Below are 13,210 nucleotides of genomic sequence, written 5' to 3'. Positions count from 1 at the left end.
CTTCAAAGATGCTAGCAGGCTGCCAACCAAAAAGATACCGCCCCCAACTGTTCTGGAGGATGTATAGGATAGGTCTTTATTGTCATTGCAACAAGTACAACGAAACTATATTTTCAGCACAAACCTGTTCAAGATTAGACAAACAAACAGTGTATAGGGTTACAGAACAGGAACGCTGATGGGTCGCCACGAGGCGCACCGTAAAAGGTGGGAAAAAGGTAAAACGCTGGGGAAGAAGATGAGTAAAAAAATACAATCTAGACTGGGCTCCTAAGGGGGCCTAGTCTGGAGTGGGGAAAAAACCTCCATGACATGCACACATAAACATGTTACATTTAAACCAACATCTCGCAACAGAGGGCGGGTTGGGGTCCTGGAGGTCGACTGCTGCTATAAAGCGCTGCCAGCCATTCATCACCCCGAAGGGGAATCAAGCGGTGGTGAAGGCGTGGGGTGGGGGAGGGTGTGTGTGTGTGTATATACCCCCTTGGCTGTGTTGATGTAGTGTTCAAGTTCATAGGCCTGGGGCCGTTCTGCATGCAAGCAAAAGTTCGACTTCATTTAATGCATATTCTTGTACCCGCCACAAAAAATAACTTATTTATCAGTGTTCTTTAAATTTCAGAACGCTGCTGCGTTTTTTTAATACAAAAAAAAACAAAACCCCGAAAACCCCTGAAAACAACAACAAACCTTATTGTTGTGACTTCAGACAGTTAGCTTAGCTAAGATGGAAGGCGTATAAGCCACTGAGCTAACATTGCTACAATTCAATAAGAATTGATGTCTTGAAAATAATATTTAATATTTAACTAAATTAAAATGGCGGCGCATGGCTATGGCTATGCTGCGGCTATGCTAACGCTCTTGGGAGTGTAGAGCGATTTGGCAAAAAACACCCGTCATTTCTGTCAATTTCATGGCTGGCTCAAAGCGTGAACACTCTGTGATCACATACGACCGACAGACAATTCTGGATGTGGATGGATCGGGTCGTTATAGACTGAAAGATGCATGTACGGTGGACCTCCTCGCTAGCATGGGAATACTTCGCGGGCTACATCGAGCGGCCTTTGTAGCAGCGGAGTCAACTGCTAGCGGTGACCGCCAATGGAGACGACATAAGCGGTGCGAGCGGAAGCAGAAGCGGGGATGCCGAGGGGGGCTAACAACAAAGAGAAAAGTCTCCGGGTAAGAAACCATTTAAACTAGAACTAGCTGGCGCCAGGCTGGATAATCCCTGCACACATAGCAATTCTCTTAGAATAAAACACAACTCACATAATGTTTTTTCTTTTGTGACCGTGTCAGAGGCAGACATACATTATACTGAGGTAGCTAACTATGATGCGTTCAGTTTATCGCAACATCAAGCAAACAATCTGAATATCCCCGTCGTATCAATTCCTAGATATGGTCGAAACTATTTAAAGTGCACTACGCATAATAAACGCAACATTGTTAATATTGCTACTTCGGATAATTTCAACAAACAATCATCAAAACAGCCCACTACCTATAATATGGGCTTTTTAAACATAAGATCATTATCTTCCAAAACGTTATTAGTTAATGAAGTCATTAGAGACAACAAACTTGACGTCGTTGGTCTCGCCGAGACCTGGCTCAAACCAGACGATTTTTTTGCGCTAAATGAGGCATCTCCTCCTAACTATACCAATACACATGTTGCCCGACCTCTTAAAAGGGGAGGGGGTGTCACACTAATATACAATGAAAACTATAATCTTACACCTAATCTAAATAATAAATATAACTCGTTTGAGGTGCTCACTTTGAGGTTTGTCACACCGCTGCCTCTCCACCTGGCTGTTATCTACCGCCCCCCCTGGGCCCTATTCGGACTTCATCAGTGAATTCTCAGAGTTTGTTGCTGATCTAGTGACGCACGCCGACAATATAATCATAATGGGGGACTTTAATATCCATATGAATACCCCATCGGACCCTCCATGCGTGGCGCTCCAGACTATAATTGATAGCTGTGGTCTTACACAAATAATAAATGAACCCACGCATCGCAACGGTAATACGATAGATCTAGTGCTTGTCAGGGGTGTCACCACCTCTAAAGTTGCGATACTCCCGTACACTAAAGTAATGTCCGATCATTACCTTATAAAATTCGAAGTTCTGACTCATTGTCAACAAACTAATAATAATAATAATAACTACTATAGCAGCCGCAACATTAATGCTGCCACAACGACGACTCTTACTGACCTACTGCCTTCGGTAATGGCACCATTCCCAAATTATGTGGGCTCTATTGATAACCTCACTAACAACTTTAATGACGCCCTGCGCGACACCATTGATAGTGTAGCACCGCTAAAGCTAAAAAGGGCCCCTAAAAGGCGTACCCCATGGTTTACAGAAGAAACTAAAGCCCAGAAATTATCATGTAGAAAGCTGGAACGCAAATGGCGTGCGACTAAACTTCAGGTTTTCCATCAAGCATGGTGTGATAGTTTAATAACTTATAAACGCATGCTTACCTCAGCTAAAGCTAAATATTACTCAAATCTCATCCACCTCAACAAAAATGATCCTAAATTTCTGTTTAGTACAGTAGCATCGCTAACCCAACAAGGGACTCCTCCAAGTAGCTCGACCCACTCAGCAGATGACTTTATGAATTTCTTTAATAAGAAAATTGAAGTCATTAGAAAAGAGATTAAAGACAGTGCATCTCAGCTACAACTGGGTTCTATTAACACAAATACGACTGTATATACGACGGATACCGCCCTCCAAAATAGTTTCTCTCTCTTTGATGAAATAACATTGGAGGAATTGTCAAAATGTGTAAATGGGACAAAACAAACAACACGTTTACTTGACCCAATTCCTGGGAAACTTATCAAGGAGCTTTTTGTATTATTAGGTCCATCAGTGTTAAATATTATAAACTTATGCGTCATCTATGTTGCTGCTTCTTGATCTTAGCGCCGCTTTCGATACTGTTGATCATAATATTTTATTAGAGCGTATCAAAACGCGTATTGGGATGACAGACTTAGCCTTGTCTTGGTTTAACTCTTATCTTACTGACAGGATGCAGTGTGTCTCCCATAACAATGTGACCTTGGACTATGTTAAGGTAACGTGCGGAGTTCCCCAGGGTTCGGTTCTTGGCCCTGCACTCTTTAGTATTTACATGCTGCCGCTAGGTGACATGATCCGCAAATACGGTGTTAGCTTTCACTGTTATGCTCATGACACCCAACTCTACATGCCCCTAAAGCTGACCAACACGCCGGATTGTAGTCAGCTGGAGGCGTGTCTTAATGAAATTAAACAATGGATGTCCGCTAACTTTTTGCAACTCAACGCTAAGAAAACGGAAATGCTGATTATCGGTCCTGCTCAACACCGACATCTATTTAATAATACCACCTTAACATTTGACAACCAAACAATTAAACAAGGCGACTCTGTAAAGAATCTGGGTATTATCTTCGACCCAACTCTCTCGTTTGAGTCACACATTAAGAGTGTTACTAAAACGGCCTTCTTTCATTGCCGTAATATCGCTAAAATTCGTTCCATTTTGTCCACAAGCGAGGCTGAGATCATTATCCATGCGTTCGTTACATCTCGTCTCGATTACTGTAACGTTTTGTTTTCGGGCCTCCCTATGTCTAGCATTAAAAGATTACAGATGGTACAAAATGCGGCTGCTAGACTTTTGACAAAAACAAGAAAGTTTGATCATATTACGCCTATACTGGCTCACCTGCACTGGCTTCCTGTGCACCTAAGATGCGACTTTAAGGTTTTACTACTTACGTATAAAATACTACACGGTCAAGCTCCTGCCTATCTTGACGATTGTATTGTACCAAATGTCCCGGCAAGAAATCTGCGTTCAAAGAACTCCGGCTTAATAGTGATTCCCAGAGCCCAAAAAAAGTCTGCGGGCTATAGAGCGTTTTCTATTCGGGCTGCAATACTGTGGAATGCCCTCCCGGTAAAAGTTAGAGATGCTACCTCAGTAGAAGCATTTAAGTCTCATCTTAAAACTAATTTGTATACTCTAGCCTTTAAATAGACTCCCTTTTTAGACCAGTTGATCTGCCGTTTCTTTTCTTTTCTTTTCTACTCTGCTCCGGGGTGGAGCGCTAGCCTGTTCATCGGATGGGGACATCTCTACACTGCTGACCCGTCTCCGCTCGGGATGGTTCCTGCTGGCCCCACCATGCATGGACTGGACTTTCGCTGATGTGTTGGACTTTCACAATATTATGTCAGACCCACTCGACATCCATTGCTTTCGGTCTCCCCTAGAGGGGGGGGGGGGGGGGGGGGGGGGGGGTTACCCACATATGCGGTCCTCTCCAAGGTTTCTCATAGTCATTCACATTGACGTCCCACTGGGGTGAGTTTTCCTTGCCCGTATGTGGGCTCTGTACCGAGGATGTCGTTGTGGCTTGTACAGCCCTTTGAGACACTTGTGATTTAGGGCTATATAAATAAACATTGATTGATTGATTGATTGAACTAGCCACATACAGGTGGTAAACAGGGCGAGACAACCGCTGATAAAAGTAGTTAGTGCTAGCTATTGACAACACTGTCCACAAATAGCTTCAAATTGTGTTCAACTTGTGTCTCGGTTCAAAGCTGCTAGCAGTGTACTAATAGTTCGCTCCAGTTACCTCGGAAATTGGAGTTCGGAGCTGGGAATGACGTCACAGCCTTCAAGTTGCAAGACGGCCACATCCACAAAAGCTATTCTTGCGCTTGCCCTATCTGAATACAAACAACTTACGGGAAAATATGCGGCCCTTCTGAAACCTTCAAATGCAGCGGTTGAAGAAGAAACACAGACACTATTGCTAGCAAAAAGAAGTCACAGTATATATTTACGTCCAACAATACATTGTATTTAGTGTGACATAAAGTTCAAAGTACTACTAACGGATATAACGGAAGCTTTTATTATTGTCTACATCTAGAGCAGCCATCTTTGAAGCCAACTTGGGGGTGGTGAGAATTCTCTGACTTTCCAAGTAAAAAATTCGACCTCAGAAATGACGACTTTCTGGTACAAAAGGAAGGCGCCATAAACAAAGACTGCTCCTACTGCTTTGGAGAATGTATCAGTCGAAATTCACCTTTAAAATGGGATAAATTCCCTTTTTTGGATTGGCACCTCATTGTATCTCGGACCTCATCCAAATTTACACTCCTGCGTGCGCTCTGAGCTCCGAGAGTCAGCTCGAGCTTGTGGTGCCCAAGACGAGACTTACAACCAGGGGAGACGGGGCCTTCTCTGTGGTTGACCCTAAGCTCTGGAACACTCTGCCCCTCCATGTTCGAACTGCTCCCACAATGGATTGTTTTAAGTCTCGTTTTAAGACCCACTTTTATTCTCTGGCTTTTAACACTGCGTGAGTTGTGTGGTCCTCTGTGTTTTTAAGTTTGTATTTCTATGTATTGTTTTAACTGCTTTTACCCTTTAAAATCGTTTTTAATCATATTTATTTTTATATTGGTTTTATATTTATTTATTTTGTTTTTATTCAGTCATTGGTGGAGCTAAGGATAGTATTTGTAGTAGTATTTATTTGTATTTGCATTTTCTATCGCTTGTCCCTTTCGGGGACGTGGGGGGTGCTGGAGCCTATCTCAGCTGCATTCGGGCGGAAGGCGGGCTACACCCTGGACAAGTCGCCACCTCATCACAGGGCCGTATTTGAATATTGTTTTTAATAGTTTTGTGCAGAACTTTGGAAACATTTTTGTTGTTTAAATGTGCTATATAAATAAAGTGGATTGGATTTTTTTGTATCTCAACAAAATATATTTTTCATCAGTGTTCTTTCATTTTCAGAAGGCTGTTATGTTTTTTTTTAACTAAAAAAATATTTTAAAAAGCTACAAACCTTGTTGTTGTGACTACATACAGTTAGCACAACTAAAGTGCAAGCCACAAAGCTAACATTCCTGCAACCAACAGGAACGTATTCATAAAAATAATATCTAATACTCATCTTGTCACCTCCAGGTGGTAAATAGGGCGAGACAATTGCTAAACCACTAATAAATATTGTTAATATTTCCCCCAAAAGCCAAACATTGTATTTTGTTTTAAAGATGCTAGCAGTGTGCTAGCCAGAGAGCTACTGCCCCCTAATGGTCTAGCAGATGTACCAGTCAATGTTTCTCTGCAAAATGTGATCAAGCCCCTATTACTTTCGCTCGAAAAAATATCGTATTCATCAGTGTTCTTTCAATTTCAGATGGCTGCTTTGTTTTTAAAAACAACAAGGAAACGTGTTGTTGCTTCAGACAGTTAGCATAGCTATAGCTAAAGTGGAAGCCACAGAGCTAACATTGCTACAACCAACAGGAACTTAATGTTTAAAATAATATTTACTACTTAACTAGCCATCTCCAAGTGGTAAATAGGGCGAGACAATTGTTAAACCACTGATAAATATCATTATTTCCCACAAAAGACCACAAAGTGTGTCTTGTTTTGCTGCTCACAGTCTTGTAACTACTGAAGTAGTGCCCCTATTGGTCTGGAGGATGTATCGTTCAATGTTTGCATTTTAAATGGACTGTCACTAAATCCCCTTTTTCTGTATCTCACCAAAATATATATATATTTTTTTATCAGTGTTCTTTTAATTTCAAAAGGCTGTTGTGGGTTTTTTTTTACACTAAAAAAGCTGCAAACCTTGTTGTTGTGACTACATACAGTTAGCATAGCTAAAGTGGAAGCCACAAAGCTAACATTGCTACAACCAACAGGAACGTATTCATAAAAATAATATTCAATACTCATTTTGTCACCTCCAGGTGGTAAATAGGGCGAGACAATTGCTAAACCACTAATAAATATTGTTAATATTTCCCCCAAAAGCCAAACATTGTATTTTGTTTTAAAGATGCTAGCAGTGTGCTAGCCAGAGAGCTACTGCCCCCTATTGGTCTAGCAGATGTACCAGTCAATGTTTCTCGGCAAAATGTGATCAAGCCCCTATTCCCGTCGCTCGAAAAAACATCATATTCATTAGTGTTCTTTCAATTTCAGATGGCTGCTTTGTTTTGAAAAACAACGAGGAAACGTGTTGTTGCTTCAGACAGTTAGCATAGCTATAGCTAAAGTGGAAGCCACAGAGCTAACATTGCTACAACCTACAGGAACTTAATGTTTAAAATAATATTTAATACTTAACTAGCCAACTCCGAGTGGTAAATAGGGCGAGACAATTGTTAAACCACTGATAGGAAGTCGGATTCTCAGCTGCGTCAGAGGAGATTGTCAGCTGCGTCAGGAGATTGTCAGATGCGTCAGTAATGCTGTAGTCTCGCGAGAGAGAGCGTACGTGACGCGGGAAAAAAAATAGAGTCAAGTGGCACACTCAGCTGCCAAACAATTCTGATTCATTCAGAAAATAAAGCAAATAAAACTTAAATATCAAAATCTGGAGGCACTTGAAGGCTACATCGAAGAGTGCTACGACCGTCTCGTCATGGGGAAGCCATCTAAGACGCCAACGTCTAAAAGAAGCCGTTCGTAGGACTCACCTGGCCATGTGTCACCACCCGGTACAAACTTCACCGACATCCTGGATTCCATCGACAAGAGGCTGACTTGTTTGGATGGCCGCCTTGCACTGGTCGAGGTGCTCCACAAGGAATTCCAAGCCATCCGTGAAAGTTTGGAATTCGGACAACAGCAGGTAATTTCTCTCGCCAAGGAGAACACCGCTCTTCGTGAGACTGTAAAATCCCTCACCGACGGAGTGACGCAACTCACCCGGGACAACAGGAGCATGAAGGAGACGATGCTGGACCTCCAGGCGAGAAGCATGAGGGACAATCTGGTCTTCGCGGGGATACCGGAAAAGACCGAGGAAGATCCAGAGGAAACCATCAAGACCTTCATGGAACACCAGCTCAAGCTTCCAGCAGACACCATCAGGAACATCACCTTCCATCGCATCCACCGGCTTGGAGCCAAAAAGCCGGAGAACAGGAGGCCGAGACCCATCATAGCCAAATTCGAACACTTCAAGCAGAAGGAGCGAGTGAGGAACCAGGGCCGAGAGCTGAAAGGAACCAACTTCAGCATCAATGACCAGTTTCCAAAGGAAATTCTCGACCGGCGACGCCATCTGTTTCCGCTTCGCAAGAAGTTTATCACCGAAGGATGCCGTGCAGTCATCGCGGTGGATAAACTTTTCATCAACGGCCAACTTTACCGTGATCCGGAAGCCACGCCGTGGCTGTATTATTAGCGTCTGAAACACGGTAAATGTTGTATTTTGTTTTTGTTATTTCATTATGCTTCAATCCCTCTCTTTTTTTCCCCCCCTCTTGCTCACAATACAACTGTGCGTCATCATAGCGCACACGTAAACACCATACGCTCTCTCTCTCTCTTTCGGTAAACCAACATGTTTACTGTTTTCCGTTTTTGTTTTCCTTTTTATGTCACTTATTTCACTACCTGTTTAATCCACCACTCTCTTCTTTTCTTTTTCTTTTATGTTTTTTGTTTTGCTTTTCTCTTTCTATTTCTCCACCTGTTGTGTGTGTCCCCTTGTCGTCATCAGCATTTACACTCACAGCTAATACATGCACAACTATACACACTATACACACCTACATATATGCATGATAGGCTTACATTTAGATACAGACATGCATTATTTACACATAAAGTACACACATACATCCACACACTTAGTTACAGTCTAGTTTAGTATGTCCACTGTGCAGTTTGTCACTTGGAATGTGCGTGGAGTCGGGTCAAAGGAAAAAAATAAAACAATTCTTAATCATTTGAAGAGTATGCAAGCAGACATTGCTTTACTGCAAGAGACTCACCTCTCCAAGTCCGATACCTCAAAACTGCATTCATCGCAATACCCACACACATACTTTGCTAGTTACAACTCCAAACAGAGAGGCGTAGCCATTCTCATTAGTAGAAAGGTCAACTTTACATTCCATAACTCCATTACTGATATAGAGGGAAGATACATCATTCTTAATATTTCTGTTGACGGGAGAAACTTATGTATCGCCAACATTTATGGTCCAAATGTTGATGACCCCTCCTTTTTTCATACTTTCTTCTCTTCACTTTCTCCTCACTCAAACCACTGCTTGATTCTAGGAGGGGACCTCAACTTAGTATTTAATCCAAATATAGATCGGTCCAGAGTGACTGGGAGTCACTGTGAGTCTCAATCAGTGGTAATACTTAAGCAATATATGAAGGATTATGGTCTTTGCGTTGCCTGGCGTTCTTATCACCACACTCTTAGGGAATACACTTATTTTTCCCCAGTTCACCACTCATTCTCTCGCATTGATTACTTTTTAACTAGTAGCTCAATTTTATCTGATATCTCAAACATTCACATTCATCCTATCATCATCAGTGACCATGCACCTGTCTCACTTTCCCTCACTAACAAAACTATCACTGCACCTATAAAACAATGGAGACTTAATACATCATTACTAAAGGACCCAGACTTCCTCAACTATTTTGAGAAAGAATGGACAGATTTTTTAGATTTTAATGATCAACCAGAAATCACGGCGTGCATTCTCTGGGAGGCCGCAAAAGTAGTTATGCGAGGAAAAATAATTTCTTATTCATCATACAAGAAAAAAAAGGAACGTTTACTAGAGCAGGAACTTGAAAATGAAATAAAAATATTAGAAATAGCTTATGCGAACTCACAAAATGAACATACTCTGAACGAACTGAGAAAACTCAAATTAGATTTAAGAGAAATAATTGATAAGAAAAGTCAATTCCTGCTCCAGAGGTTACGCTTAGAAAAATTTGAACATGACAATAAACCAAGCAAATATTTGGCTAACCAACTAAAATTAAACAAAGAAAAAAACTCCATACCATCCATTAAGGATTCAGCTGGGAACATTACTCACGTTCCTGAGGAAATTAACTCCATATTTAGAGACTTTTACAGAAACTTGTATACACCCCAGATCGACCCATCTCTTTCAGACATTGAGACATTTCTCAATGGTATAGACTTACCTAAATTAAATACAAGGCAGGTATCAAATTTAGATCTTGCTATTTCTGTAGATGAACTTCACGATGCTCTTCAACAGATGCCAAACAATAAAGCACCAGGGCCTGATGGGTTCCCTGTGGAGTTCTACAAAACATTCTGGTCACTGCTAGCTCCGATATTTACGAAAACGGCTTTATAGATTAAAGAAAACTCATTCCTTCCTCCAAATATGAACTCTGCCACAATCAGTCTCTTGCTAAAACCTGATAAAGACCCAACACTTCCATCCAGTTACCGGCCAATCTCCCTGATTAATGCTGATCTTAAAATTATCTGCAAAGTATTAGCTCAAAGATTAGAAAAAGTCACTCCATATATAGTACATCCTGATCAAACAGGTTTCATCAAAGAGAGACAATCGTCCAACAATGTTCGCCGTCTACTCAATGTGATAGACTATTCTGTTATTCATAATTTAAAAACAGCTGTTGTTTCATTAGATGCTGAAAAAGCATTTGATAGAGTGAATTGGAATTTTCTTTTAGCTACTCTACAGAAATTTGGATTTGGAGACTCATTTATAGAATGGATCAAGGTCCTATATAGTTTCCCTACAGCCTCGGTTAGAACGAATTGCCAAATCTCCCCAAGGTTTAATCTTATGAGGGGCACAAGGCAAGGGTGTCCACTTTCTCCGTCACTGTTTGCTATATTTATTGAACCTCTTGCAACCGCAATTCGACTACATGCAAATATTAAAGGCATCCATACCGCAACCGTTCATCATAAAATAAGCCTTTATGCTGATGATGTATTACTTTTCTTACACAATCCACATTCTTCTCTTCAAGATACAATCTCACTTATCAATAAATTCAGTTCTATTTCAGATTACTCAATCAACTGGTCCAAATCTACTGTGTTACCAATTAATTTTGACTTTCAGAGCACCTCATCGATTCCACTGCATAAAGGGAACATTAAATACCTGGGAATCAATATTTCCTCCACATTGTCAGATCTGAATCGCTTGAATTACTCCCCAATCTTAAAATTGATTGAGGATGATCTGGCGCGTTGGAAAGCACTGCCAATCTCACTTATGGGAAGGGTTTCTACCGTGAAAATGATGGTCTTGCCTAGGGTTAATTATCTCTTTTCAATGATTCCAACCAAACCTTCTCAAATCTGGTTTAAATCACTAGACTCACACATCAATCAGTTTCTTTGGAAGAGTAAACCAGCACGAATCAGCCTTAAAACTTTACAAAAAACTCAAAGAATACGGGGGTCTAGAACTCCCAAACTTTTCCTATTACTTCCTTGCAAATAAACTACAATATATATTAAAATGGACCAATCCCACTTTATTAGATAGTTTATGGTTAGAGATTGAACAATCACTTAGCCAGGAGATCCCAATTTCTAACTTGCCCTTTATTAGCCAAATTCTCCGAAAACACAACTGCTTCAAAAGTATTAATATACGCACTACCTTAACAGCTTGGTGGGAGTTTTTGAAAATAACTGGATCCCCGCTCACTCCCTGTCAATTTACGCCTATTTGGAATAATCCTGATTTTCTTTTAAACAAGAAGCCATTGAACTTTCCAACATGGTATGATAAAGGAGTCAGATGTCTTGGGGATATCATCAATGCAAACAGTTTTATCTCTTTTAAAAGTTTAATAACACAATATGCAATCAATCCTAATAAATTCCTAGAATATATACAAATCAAATCTGTAATTAGCGCAAGATTCAACAAAACAACATGGGAAAGTAATCCTACGACCATTAAATTCTTCAAAACATCTTCCCCCAAAGCTTTATCCAAATTATATGCTCTCTTATCAAAAATAGATAACACAATAAGTATCCCAACTTCCAAATGGCACTCAGACGTATCCACAAGCCTTGACCCAGAATTCTGGAAACAAATATGCCTCAATACTTCTCGTTTGATTAAGAATCCGAATTTACGACTGATTCAGCTCAAAATACTTTACAGAATACATTACACCGGTCTAAGAATGTATAAAATGGGTTTAGCTGACTCTAACATTTGTGTACACTGCTCAGATAATAAGGTAGATAACTACTTACACTCAATGTGGTCCTGTGCTCCCGTGAGTAACTTTTGGCTTGGAGTGTGCGAGAACCTATCATTAGCGTTAGAGATTCCTATTCCCATCTCCCCCGCACTCTGCCTGTTGGGTGATCTCTCTGCAACTGACTTTGATATAAACAAAACATACCTCCTTATAAATGCAATAGGCATCGCCAAGAAAACTATTCTCATGAATTGGAAATCAAAAAATAATTTATGTATAAACCTTTACAAAAACATTTTATTAGATTATGTAGTTATGGAAAGAATGTCTGCTGAATCAAAACAACAACTGACAGAATTCAGATCTTTTTGGGCACCGCAAATTGATTTCCTGACCTGATTCCTATGGGGGCCGGGGCTAGGGCTCTGTCCCTGGGGTCTTGCTCCGTGGGTGGGGGGTCGTGGGTGCCGGGGGGGCCGTGTGCCGCGGGGTCGGGTGGGCCTGGGGTGTGTTCCCTGGTGCCGGCCTGGCGGGCCGATCCTTGAGTGGTCTGGGGGATGGGGGTGCCTGGGCGGGGATTGGGGTGTGGGTGGGGCTGTTGGGGGCGGCCGCCTTGGGTTGGGCGGGGGGCTGCCCCTCTCGTGGGTGGTTGGGCGGGGGGTTGCGCCCGTGGGGCCGGGGCCTTGCCGCTGTCGGGCGGGGGTCGGCTCGTGCCCCTCTGGCTTCGGGTGTCCGTGGGCTTCCTCCTACCCCTGGGGCGCCCTACGCTGCGGCTGTGCGGGCCCGCCTGGTGCCAGGTTGGGGGGGCTGCTTGCCTCCCTTGTTGGGGCCCCGGCGGTGCTGCCCGACTGCCGTGCGGGCATCTCCCTCCTGTGTTTTACTCCGCCCTTATTTATTTATCAATTTTATTTATATATATACTTATATATATTTTTTAATTATCTATTTAATACATTTTATTTATTCTGTTAAATTATATACGTGTATATATGGGTGCGTGTGTGTGTGTGTGTGTGTGTGTGTATGTGTGTGTTTGTGTACGTTTGTATGTATGTATGGTCGAATCTGTGTGTATGTACGTAGGTACATGTGTGTGTGTGTCGATGCCCCGGT

At 41.7% G+C, this 13,210-nt stretch overlaps 1 long non-coding RNA gene across 1 annotated transcript in view; it reads right to left on the bottom strand.

Moving 5' to 3' along the window:
- The window catches only part of LOC133656029 (uncharacterized), a 38,307-nt gene extending 25,771 nt beyond the window's left edge, over positions 1-12,536 (bottom strand). Inside the window, exon 1 of the long non-coding RNA XR_009827084.1 lies at positions 7,567-12,536. This is a non-coding gene — a long non-coding RNA (uncharacterized LOC133656029). The remainder of the gene's footprint in view (positions 1-7,566) is intronic.
- Positions 12,537-13,210: the final 674 nt, after the last annotated feature.

The sequence above is a fragment of the Entelurus aequoreus genome, linkage group LG08 (genome assembly GCF_033978785.1).
Source record: "Entelurus aequoreus isolate RoL-2023_Sb linkage group LG08, RoL_Eaeq_v1.1, whole genome shotgun sequence".
Taxonomy (NCBI): Eukaryota; Metazoa; Chordata; class Actinopteri; order Syngnathiformes; family Syngnathidae; genus Entelurus; species Entelurus aequoreus.
The sequence above is the reverse complement of the archived record's forward strand: the minus strand, read 5'-3'. Positions and strand labels throughout refer to the sequence as shown.